The sequence below is a fragment of the Stegodyphus dumicola genome, chromosome 10 (genome assembly GCF_044657685.1).
Source record: "Stegodyphus dumicola isolate Sdum_Otavi_A_Nest chromosome 10, ASM4465768v1".
Taxonomy (NCBI): Eukaryota; Metazoa; Arthropoda; class Arachnida; order Araneae; family Eresidae; genus Stegodyphus; species Stegodyphus dumicola.
Window position 1 is genome coordinate 80534902 of NC_140777.1, and position 11856 is coordinate 80546757.

Here is an 11856-nt window from a genome sequence, read left to right on the forward strand (position 1 = left end):
AAGACACCTTTCCTCCAAAAAAATTATAAAACTGCTTTAAAATTAATTCTGAAGAGAATTTTTCGTGGCGTCTGTATGAACGTATGTACGTACGTGCGTACGTACGTATCTCGCATAACTCAAAAACGTGTAGCCTCAGAACGCTGAAATTTTGAATATAGGACTGCTATAACATGTAGATGTGCACCTCGTATTTTTGTTGCAATCGGCTGCACCAAACGTATATAAATATATTTAGATATATATCCACTCTATTATCCGGCTCAGTGATCTCAGTTCCTTTACTCTTATATGTTTGTAAATTGTATATTTTGTTCTTTAAAAATGATTTAATTATATTGTTTTTATCTTCCGGTTAAGGATTTTATGCCTTTAGTAAATCTGCGTGCAATATGTTTAGAATTATCAGCAATTTTATAGTTGATTAATTGCCGCTAAGCCCGTTTTAATGGCGGCCATTGATGTTTACATTTGAAACAGGAGACTAGTGGATTTGTTGCAATCTAGAGAAACTTAGCTTCGCAACAACAAAGATAACGCATTCATTTATTATTGCCAATTAAATCATGCTTAATTCTTTCTGGAATTTTTTCGAGGAAATAAGCGTTTGAGATTTACTTCGTAATTTTTAATATAGATATTTTGAGTTTTTCTGTATTTTTGCCTTCTCGCGAAGTAAGAACTGAATTAATTAAATGAGAAATACTCAATCGTCTGTGAAAAACTGTTTCTTTTTTGTTTTATATGCTTAATTTCTTTTATACATAGTTCTAGCTTTATTATAGTATTTGAATAGAACATATGGCAACAATTAGATAATTCTTTAAATGATATACATTTTGTGCATTCTGAGTTATAATATGAATGAAATATAATACTGTTAAGTAAACCTAACGCCAGAGTGTCGCTATGGTAAACAAAGTGAATTTTAAAGAATGCATTTATTCTATTGTGGTTTATGCGCTGTCGGCGAAGTAGGTTTAATTCAATCTAATAAGTTTAAAGAAATGCAAGAAAAAATGCGCATAATTTAATATTCCGTACATAGACGTCATGTGGTGTACACATCAGATTTTTTTATTTTCACGATCGGTTGAAGAGCTATTCTATCGACCGGGCATATTAGTCTGTATATATACCGGACGAGGTATAAATATCCGCATCTTAACATGGCAAGATAGCTGAACCTCACCTGGATTGTGAAACTGATATATCCTGAAGCAATAAGCTGTTGTCATGGAAACAAAATTAGGTAAAAGAAAACAAAGGTACATCACTTACCAAGCAAACTGAGGCCTGAAATAAAATTATTTTCTGCTACAGTGAATTACTTATGGAAGGGCATATATGCACATATGAAGAGGTGCAGCACTACAAATATTTATAGAGCAACGAAACCTGCTAGCTTAAAATTATAACGCTTTTTTGCAATTTACAATAGAGTAATTATATAAGGACAGCTCGCTCTGTGTTATACTACAATACAATTCACAATACCATTAATTATATATCATTGTTGTATCATTATAATAAAATTCATAAAAGATTTACGAGTATCGTTAGTATACAGTTCAATACACTGAATTTGTACAATTCATGCGATACTAAAAGTGCATATTATTGTGCTGTATGGGGCCGTAGTGATTGCTTTAACAATTGATTACATAACAAGAAGAAACTCATGCCACACTGAAATAAATCACTGCACCTACAAAGTAAACAATAGACAGCTGATGGGAAAAAAGCAGAGATCATGATCCTTCTTGAAACACTAGGAATATTGCAGGTGAGCAAAATAACTCACAATGTCTATTGTACTCACAATGGTGATTTGGAACTGAATCACTAAAGCAACTAACTGAAGGCTTAAAACGCTGCTGTATTTAAGGGGTACCTGGAACTTTTGGAAGATTCGAGAAAAATTCTTCCTAAAGTTTCAAAGTACAAAATTATTTCTACAGAATTTCTATAATGTCTCCAAGCTGTAGGGACATTTCTAAAGGTCTCAGTACGATGACAAATATTATTGCTAAGGCTCGTCAGGAACATACAGTAAAAGCATGAAATAAATTTGATTTCTTGCCCCTTCAAACTAAATTAGATTTTTTTCTGTTTTCAATGACTGATGCCTCACCTGTGCTACACATTTCTCTTCTGGATTCTGCTATATGATCTATTCATTGTTTTCACTCTCAAATGCACTTAAGATGCGGACTTGAGATTGTTTTTATTATTTCTTCCCCCGTCGCTTGTCATACGCTGAATCATAACAAGGATATCTCCTCGCGTAAGAAACAGATACAGTTGCAATCTCAAAATCGCATTCCAAGCCCCGTGCAAGAGTCTCTTTGTCTGAGAACTATATCTTTGGAGGGCAAAATAACAAACAACTGCGTAATCTAGTCACAGTAGTGCTATCTTCAGGAAAGCAATTTCCCGACGCTTTAGAGAAATATCGTATTTTTTGTTGGCTTTGATATTTTGTTTACATAAAAAATATGTTTTAATTAAAATAATAATAATTGAACTGTTTTATTTTATGTGTTAATAAGTACAAAAATATAGATGCTTTGAATCAAGGGAAAACAATCATTCAACAATGAATATGAAAGTAGGGATGAGGAAAGTATGACTCAAACCAGTTCTGACGAAGAAATTATTGTAAGAAGAAGACGACTTATAAGCGGTAAATGAGGATAGCAACAGGCAACCATCTATTTTTACATATAATAGGCAGTTTGTTGGAAATTATGAAACATTATAGACAAATGTCACTGAAGAAGACAATTATCGTCATAACATAAAATTCTCAGTTGGTGAAAATGTTGTTGGTCCATAAGTTCCATCCAGTTGCACATCAGCTCTAGAATTTTTTGAGTTGTTTTTGGCTCTTACTCTACTAAAAATTGTAAACTACCACTCTCTAAAAAATACTGAGTGAAACTAATGCATACGCAGCAAAAATAATTCTAGAAAAACACCGAGGAAATACTCCTTTTGGTAAAATTGGAAAGATGTAACTGAGAGTGAAATGAATTAATTCCTTTCGAATCATACCAGCTTTCAAATCATACTGGTCTCAAGCATTTCATTTGAAGATGAAATTTTTAGAAACAATTTTTCACACAAACGTTTTCTCCAAATATTTTGGTTACTACATTTGGAAACAATTTCACTAAACACTCAAAAGACTAGGACAGGGATAGAAAGAGAGAGCAGCTTTCTGGATTACCTAAACCAAAAATTTATGGAAAATTATGTACCTCGTGAATATTTCGCAGTTGGCTAATCTACAATCTCGTTCAAGGGGAAAATAATCTTTCTCATGTCAACCCTAAAAACATGTTATATAAAAACAAAATATTGAAATTCATACTTAATAATAACTACTGAACATCATTTCTGTGAAATAACTAGTGTAAAAGTTCATACTGGATTATGAGGTAGGTAACTGTGTGTATAAGTCACATAACAGAAGATTTCAATCAATATTGTACCAAATCACGAAACTGTAGTTATCATAGTGTAACATAAAAACAAAATATGCAAACAATTCTAAATTACGAAATTGCGTTGTGTTTTGTCAGAACCCGTTCTATGTTTAAGGTCCAGTGTAAAGAGCTAATTACAATAATTACAAACAGGATAATAGAATCAAACTAACGTTTATTTATGGTAGGAAAATATTGTGATTACAAATCAGAAGAGAGTCATGACACTCACTATTTACGTTACAATTAGAACGTGGTGGCTGGATCAATTAAAGTACTGAGGAAACAACAGAAAAGGATGACATACCCTTCTTTAACATATATAAATATATACTTTTCACAGTTCCGGATTTGGGGATCCATCATACAATTTTTTTTTTTTTTTTTTTTTTTTTTTTGTAGATTACTGGTTACAGGCGAACAATTGATCCATGGGAAAAGATCTGGAAGTAAAAAAAAAGTTATTAAGTTGATAAAATTTAACTAAGGCTATTGTTTCGGAGGCCAGGCTTACCTCCTATTGCTGCTTCCAACCAGTAAGACACAGGTCTTTCCTCGACAGGCCATCATGACAGCGTAATTTTAGCAAGAATTATAGATGTTGAAGCCTCTCTTCGGTGCTGTTTATTTTACGTTGCTACGTCTACGATGCGGCTCCCCTCCCAGCTGCCCGGCAAAGATGTCATGCTTTTTTTTCTGGTGCTACGAAGGTTCTCATGAAATTTCTTTACTCCGTCTCTCCGTCTCTCCGCGAAAACACTGCGCAGCCGCTGTAGTAGCTGGCGCGTTTTTTGAAAACTTGGCGTAGATGTTGATCAGCTGGAAGCCAAAAACCAGCAACCCAATGCTAGGAATCTTCACGGGAGGGGGGTTTCCCGACTACCAGAGGAGCCGTTTCTCGCTATTCCATCGTTCAATTTCAAAGGTCACACCAATGTGTCATCAAAACTGCAGACGGAAACGGGGGGGGGAAGAAACTAGCCTCGCTCCAGGGTCCCAGTCGATAATGCAGATCTTCTATCTCAACGAATATTTTCCCCCACCATAAGTACGCTGTAGAACATCTCCATGTTTGCCTGGTACAGCAAAACAGGGTCCTCTTTTCGTGAAACACACATGGTATATCCATCCAACACTTTGCCCCCCACACATGGTGGAACGCTTGGTAGAAGGAATTTTGGGGTGCAGTACAACGCTGATAAGAGTTTCCGCTGAAGGCAATCCAAGCCGAGGGCAAGGGGTGAAAATCTCTGAACCAAGTTAATTCAAAGTGACTTTGGGAAATTAAAAAAAGAAGCTACTAATTACACAACATTATAATTCATAAATAAAAATGTCAGCACTGTAATAAATGTTTCCTCAGCCACAATTTAAGTCTAAACACACATTATCCAAAATGTAATACAAATAAAATCATTTTTTTTTCTTCTACCGCTAGTCAGAAAGTATGTATTCGTTTAACTTTAAAAGAAAGAGGGATTCGAATTAAATTACTTAAGGTTAAGGAAAAAAAAAATTAACTCACCAAATGTAACAGCAAGGCTTTAAAATAAAATTAAAGTTAAAAGTTAAACAACCTTAAGGGTCAAAACATCTAGATACAAATGCAAAAATCTTAAGTCCCTAAACTCAAATTAAAATTAAACAACTTCAAAAAACTTTTAAAGCAACCTAATCAAAACTTAAAGTTTACCAAAAGTTACAATTTAAACTTACAACCAACTTTAAACAGCAAAAAAAAAAAAAAAAAAAAAAATTAGAACTTCAATTACAAATCAAAACTGAAATAAGCAAAACAACTTAAGCTTTAAAAAAAAATAAAACGATTAATACATAACAAACACAATAAAATGGGAACTTCGAGTTTATGTTTTAGCAGATTCTAAGACAAGTTATTTATATATATTTGTTCCATATTATGGTAAAATTACAACAGATGGCTTAATTAGACAGATCTTAATTTCACTAGCACAATTGTGATACAATTCTATCGAAATTTGCGAAAGAAGGTAAAGGATATCATATTTTTACTGACAAATTTTATACGAACCTCACTTTAGATGCAGAACTTCTGAAACCCAATTGCATTCTTATTGGAATAATTATGACGAATCAAAAATGATTGCTAAAGCAAATAAAAAAAAAACAAAATTAGATGTTAGACATAAAATCGTTTATATAAAAGGAAAAACGTTAGTAACATGTCATGACAAAAGAGTGGTCACAAAGTTTAGTGCAAAACAATCTTCTGTTTTACAACTTGCAAGAAAAAGATCAAAGACGACTGAAAATGCTAGTGAAAAAGAAATAAAAAACCGACTATCATATTAGATTATAGAGAAAATTTATTGCTAAGTCTAATCAAAGACTTTCGTGCTTCTCCAGAAAAATCCCGACCACAGATGATACTATCTAATGTTTATATGGGAAGACTCATTTTATTTTTTCTCATAAAAACCACATGGACTGTATGGTGTGGAATTCGGAAGGTCAAAGGAGGAAGAAAAGAAAAAATTCTGTTGTGATACTTCTGATAGGAAAAACACGGTCTTTATCCAGGAGAATGTTTTAAAAAATATCATACTTTGAAAAACTATAATTAGTTAAGGTAAATAAATTGGTATATAAATTTATATTTATTTACTATCCTACTACTTAATATAATCAAAAAAATATCTGTTACACACTCTCGCTGTTGCAGTACAATCTTTTATTAAGACCCTTTTTTTTTATATAGTTGTAAAGGAATTAAAGATTGTTTGTTAGTAAAGAAAAAAACATTAAGGATTGAAAAGGGTTAAAGTACGCTTCTCACATACAAGCATTTTTCTAGTTCCAGATTTTTTTTCTCCTAAAGTATTCTGCAAGTGTTTTATCAAATTCCTCAGGATTTATCACATATATTTTTTATGTTTGACATTTTATTCATTTTTCAGTTTATATTTTAACAGTTTTGTATCCTTTTCAACAGCTCTCAGAAGACTGTCCATCCTTCGATGAGCTTGGTGCACTGTTCTTGAAGACATAGCAAAATTGAGCCTTTGCCCTCTTCAGTGGGTATTGAGATTTAGTACACAGAATTGCTCTTGATAAGCATTCATTTTGAGGAAGTCTAGGGCATGCCATTAACTCTCCTGCATGAGAAAGTGGATCACTTTGATGAAAGTGGAAACCTTATTTGAAAGACATCTTGCTGAATGATGCAAACCATAGCAAGCCTTCGATGTTTTATAGGAATGACATTCTTAAAATTTATGTGAAACTTTTAAGGAAAGGTGTTGGAGATACAAATAAAATCAATTTTTGTGGAGAATTATCGAGAGGTTATACAGACCTTAACGGATCCAAATTTTTCCGGAGGAACAGTGGATGCGCAGTATGCTGTGGTCATCGAAGTCGACAGATCTAAACATTACACAACATGCTTGGTATACGTTAGAAAAGTTATTCTGAAGCTTCTATTTTCTTCCATGTCTCTTCATGTATTAAAATTTTCTTTTAGGAGAAAATAATTAGTTTTCACAACCGGAATGTTCTGAAAATATTAGGTGTATTGTTGCAGCCGTGTTTAGTTCTACTATTTGCGTATTGCAAAGCATTTATTTACCTCTTTATTTTGTCATTTTAGCATTGGCTGTATCATAGTATTAGATAGCTGGGCACAATACAAAAACCAGTTAAATTTAGAGGTATCACACATTTTGGGTTTTTCACGCCAAAGTAGTTACATATTTAGGTTATTCACAAAAAATTTAATTAATTAAATACGTAAGTATAAAACTCATAAGCATAATTAAAAAGCAAGTCAAAATGCGAATGAAAGTATCTGTAAAATTGTAACAAAACGTCATTCAAAATACAGTTAACACAGAACACCAAATACACAATGATTTACAAACAAATGCATTCGCTTTCATTACCAATTCATTTCATTCTCAAAATGTACAATCTAATTCCTGGTTTCAAACCAGCAATTTATAAATAGCAAATTAATTGTTGTGCTCTAACTCCCCCGCATACTATCCTGACTATAAAATGCTCCCATGAACTAAGAAGCATGAATCGTTCCAAAATGCATGGATCCATACGGCAGTTTACTTTGGTCCAAGTGACGACTTACAGTAATATTTTCGAAAGTCAGAAACCTAATTTTTTTTTCTTTAGAAAACAATTCGGATAATAAAAGAAATGTATAAATATTATTTTATTATTGTAAATTCATTAATTAAAATTATACGCATCAAAATAATTTAAAAGTTACACTTTCAAAAACATTTCAGATGATATTCAATGAATTCATAATTAAAATTTAAAAAATTAACAAAATAATGTTTTTGTTTTTATTTTCAATGAAAATCTTAGAGTATTATCTAACACCGCGCAGTTAACCATTAAAGTTTCAGTTATATATGAAAAGAAAAATGAAAAAAAAAAATTAAAATGTATAAATCATAATATTTAAATCACTCTCACATTTCAATCTGATTACAGTACGCAAGTTTCCGTTTAAGCCGAAAACAATTTGAAGTTAAGCAGTTACGATAGACCTAACTTATATGAAACTTAGTCCCTTAGAAATTAAAGATATGCTGATTATAAAAGCTGACATTTGTAGAGAGTGTTAAGCTTCTTGGAGCAGCATATATGCAAAATTAAATATGTCCTCCTGGGATTCGAACCATGCATTTTCAGTTTTTTAAACTGTATTGCTAACTCTTTACATCACAAACGTATGCACGAGCAAATGCATTGATTTCCTACATTCTGTCTGACATGTGGAAGATTTGGAGGAGATACGAAATCCGATTAAATCCTGGACCACACAAGTCTCAGGTCAGGACATTATTATCAGCCACATTTTAGTTTTGGGCGCTTTGTAGAGCTTTTTAGGATTTTTGGAGCCAGGTTAGATGAAGAAACTTCCCTAGCCTGAACTCAAACCACATACGTTCCACTTGCTAGCTGGATCTGCTGATTACCTACAGTACAAAAGCAAGGAAAAAGGGTGATTTTCCATATTTTTCACCTAAAGAGCGCCTGAAAAAAAGCATAGAATACAGAAGAAGAAATTTCAATGGGTTTGTATTATCATCCATCCAATTGTTAGTTTAAGCTTGTTTGTAGCGATTGGAGAAAAGCAAAAAGCATCAGTGACGATTTCCTGGATTCGAACCAAGTATCTTCCAACTACTAGCTGGATATACTACCTAATAATAAAACGACAGTACGCATGGAACAAGGATCAAGGCGTTTGGTTACAGAGTACCTCTGAAATTGATTGCAATTAGCTCCATATCATACTCCTTGGCCTACACGATATCCGCCAATTGTGTTAGCTATAGTAAACAAGAAAGTCGGTCGCGCGCCGGGCCGTTCAACTGTTCAGCCGTGTACCCGAACTGGCCCAAAATGTATACTTCTCATGATATATATATTTCAGTGTTACGAAAGGAATCCTGAAATAATAAACAATGTTTATTTACCAATAATGATTTTAAAATGTCTAGTGTGAAATCATAATCAATTTATCAGTTGACAAAAGTAATTGCATGATGTATGTGATGGGTATAGGAGTTTGGCATGATGGGTATAAAAAATTTTAATGCTTTATACGAAATTATATTTGAGACATGTGAACGTAACGAAGCTTTACGGGGAACTAAAGTAACAGTTCCAGTTTCGTTAGAAACAACTGAAAAAACAAACAAAAAAAATGCTGACGTTACAATCAAAGGAAAAATATTCGATGAAAAATAACTCCAATCGCTTGTTCTAATAATAATACGCGGCATTTTGTGCAGAAATTCCTTTCCACAATTCAGACTCGTGGCTGTTGTTTATGACACAAATTCTTTACGACGAGTCAGACTCGTGGCTTTTGCTTATGGATCAAATTCTTTACTACGAGTCAGACTCGTGGTTATAGGCCAAAAGGTTAAGAAAAACGAATTAAATAACAGTAAGCACTAGCTAAATAGTCAAGAAAAAGAACTATTACGGGATTAAATGGAGGAGGTGAGTAAATGGTAGTTTGATTTCTATGACGATTTCTATTACAGGAGCTGAGTAAATAGTAGTTTGATTTCTATGACGAGAATGGCATCCGAACCCACGCGGCAGAGCCCAATGAATTAACACGCATGAGCTGATTCCTTATATTAAACGGTGATTTCAGAGCTACATAATATTCACACGTATCGTTTCAGGCAATTTCCAGGGCCACTGACGTCGCATGATGGACATATCACCTGAATAATGAGCCCGCTTGATCAACATATCTGGGTGGCCCTAGCTCTGTTTGTTTCCCACTACATATGTTCTTGTAACATTATCGAGTTAAGAGTCATTATTGAATATCATTATATCATTTATAGAGTTATAGATTCTAGAATGCGAACGTGCGAAATAAAACTCTTAAACAATGCTTCATTGCGCAATTTATAGTATAGAATAATCTTACCTTCTAGACTTTAGTAATACTATATTTAACTGCTGCTGTCTTGTATGATATTTAAAACATGGTAGCACCATAGCAGATCTTCAGCTTTTCTAACAGTAAATGCCCAAAGACACATTTTCTTTTAATGCCACTTTATTCTTTTCTTGCAATAGAAAATAAAACAAATTGTCTTATCCTGAGCGCTGTAACTATTCGCGAACCCAATTTTTTAAGCTTTCATTCTACAGTATTTATGCAACTATTTCAGTACAATTAATTCGTGAATTTACTTTGTATTGCTTATAAAATAGAATATCTTCTATCAAGTGACATTTATTATGTAACTATAAAAAGCAATTTAAACCGAAAGAAGGTCAGTTAGTTCTTATACCTATATAAAAAACAACCTTGTAATTTACTTACGCAGTGATTCTTAATATGTTAATATGTAATACTCCCGTGTAACATTAAAAACACATTATGCCCTCCGAAATACTCACAGAGGAAACTAAACCTTTTCTAGCATAAGGTACATTATAAAGGCATTAACTGGAACACTGAGTGCAAAATGTTACATTTAACTACTTTAGGAGTAAATTGTACTGAAAACATTTAATTATACTTATAATGCAGAAAACATAAAGCATTAATCTTCCTATCACCGACACAGTTTAAATGCCCAGAACCATGTGAGAAAAGGAAATGGTATTTCCCTAGTCTAATAATGTAGTTGGAAGTAGGACGGTTAAGCCCGTTTATGGTGAACGAAGGTGTAAATGAAACGAGGAACATAAAAATACTTAAAAAGCACTCAGTAGATAAAATACAGACCTATTATGTATTGGTAACAGCTATTTTATTTTGATTTCAAATGTTTCTTTTAGTTTCATAATAAGCCATTGATTTGCTAATAGATTTAATATCTTGTTTTTATTCCTTTTGAGCTGTCATGAAGACATTTTCTCAATTTTTTTAGTAAATATTCATACATATTTAGTATATATATAGTTCTTATATACACATTTTAGTATATATATATTTCTTATATGTCAAGAAGACATTTTCTCAAATTTGTTAGTAAATACTCACACATATTTAGTATATATATAAATACATATATATAGTTCTTATGCACATATTTTAGTATATATATATATATATATATGTATATAGTTCTTATATGTCAAGAAGACATTTTCTCAAATTTGTTAGCAAATATTGATGTAGCAATTTTATTTACATGGAATGTTATTTTATAGTTTGGGATTTAAAAAAAAGTATTAGTTACGTAATTTAAAAGAGTTTGAATGCAATTATAAAATGTATTTCATGATATTTATCATCTTTTATTTATACATGTTTTATTTATACAACTATTATGTAAAAGACTTCTTATATGTATTCCTTTAGTTAAATACTTTAAAGTACGTTAATCATTCTCGCAGGAAGAGTTTATGCAGTATTTAGGTATACAAAGGTTTTGAGATTTTACGTTTGCAGAGATTTAAGTTACTATTGCCTGTTTAATAGCAACATAAAAATTTTTGATTGTCTAAATTAGAGTTCTTACGAATACATTTTCTCATGCGTTTTTGAATATTCGTTAACTGAGTTAAAAGTTTCTTTGAAAACGAATAAAACATTACTTTTGAAGAGCTGCTTTGGAATGCCTGGTTTTATTCCCAGTTCACATAAGGTTTCTTTTCCAGTAACCATTATAATAACTATTCTGATTATCAGCTTTAGCACTATCTTAGTTGTTATCTTAACTTCATATGGACTGCGATTTATTACCTAAGAATATATGTATTTTTCATAAACTGAATGAATTTTAAATTTTAAGCTTTCTGACCATTTTATAACTTTATTTACTCAAGCTATAAGATATTTTCTCCTTCCTTTCCGCATACCTTTGTGGTGTAATTA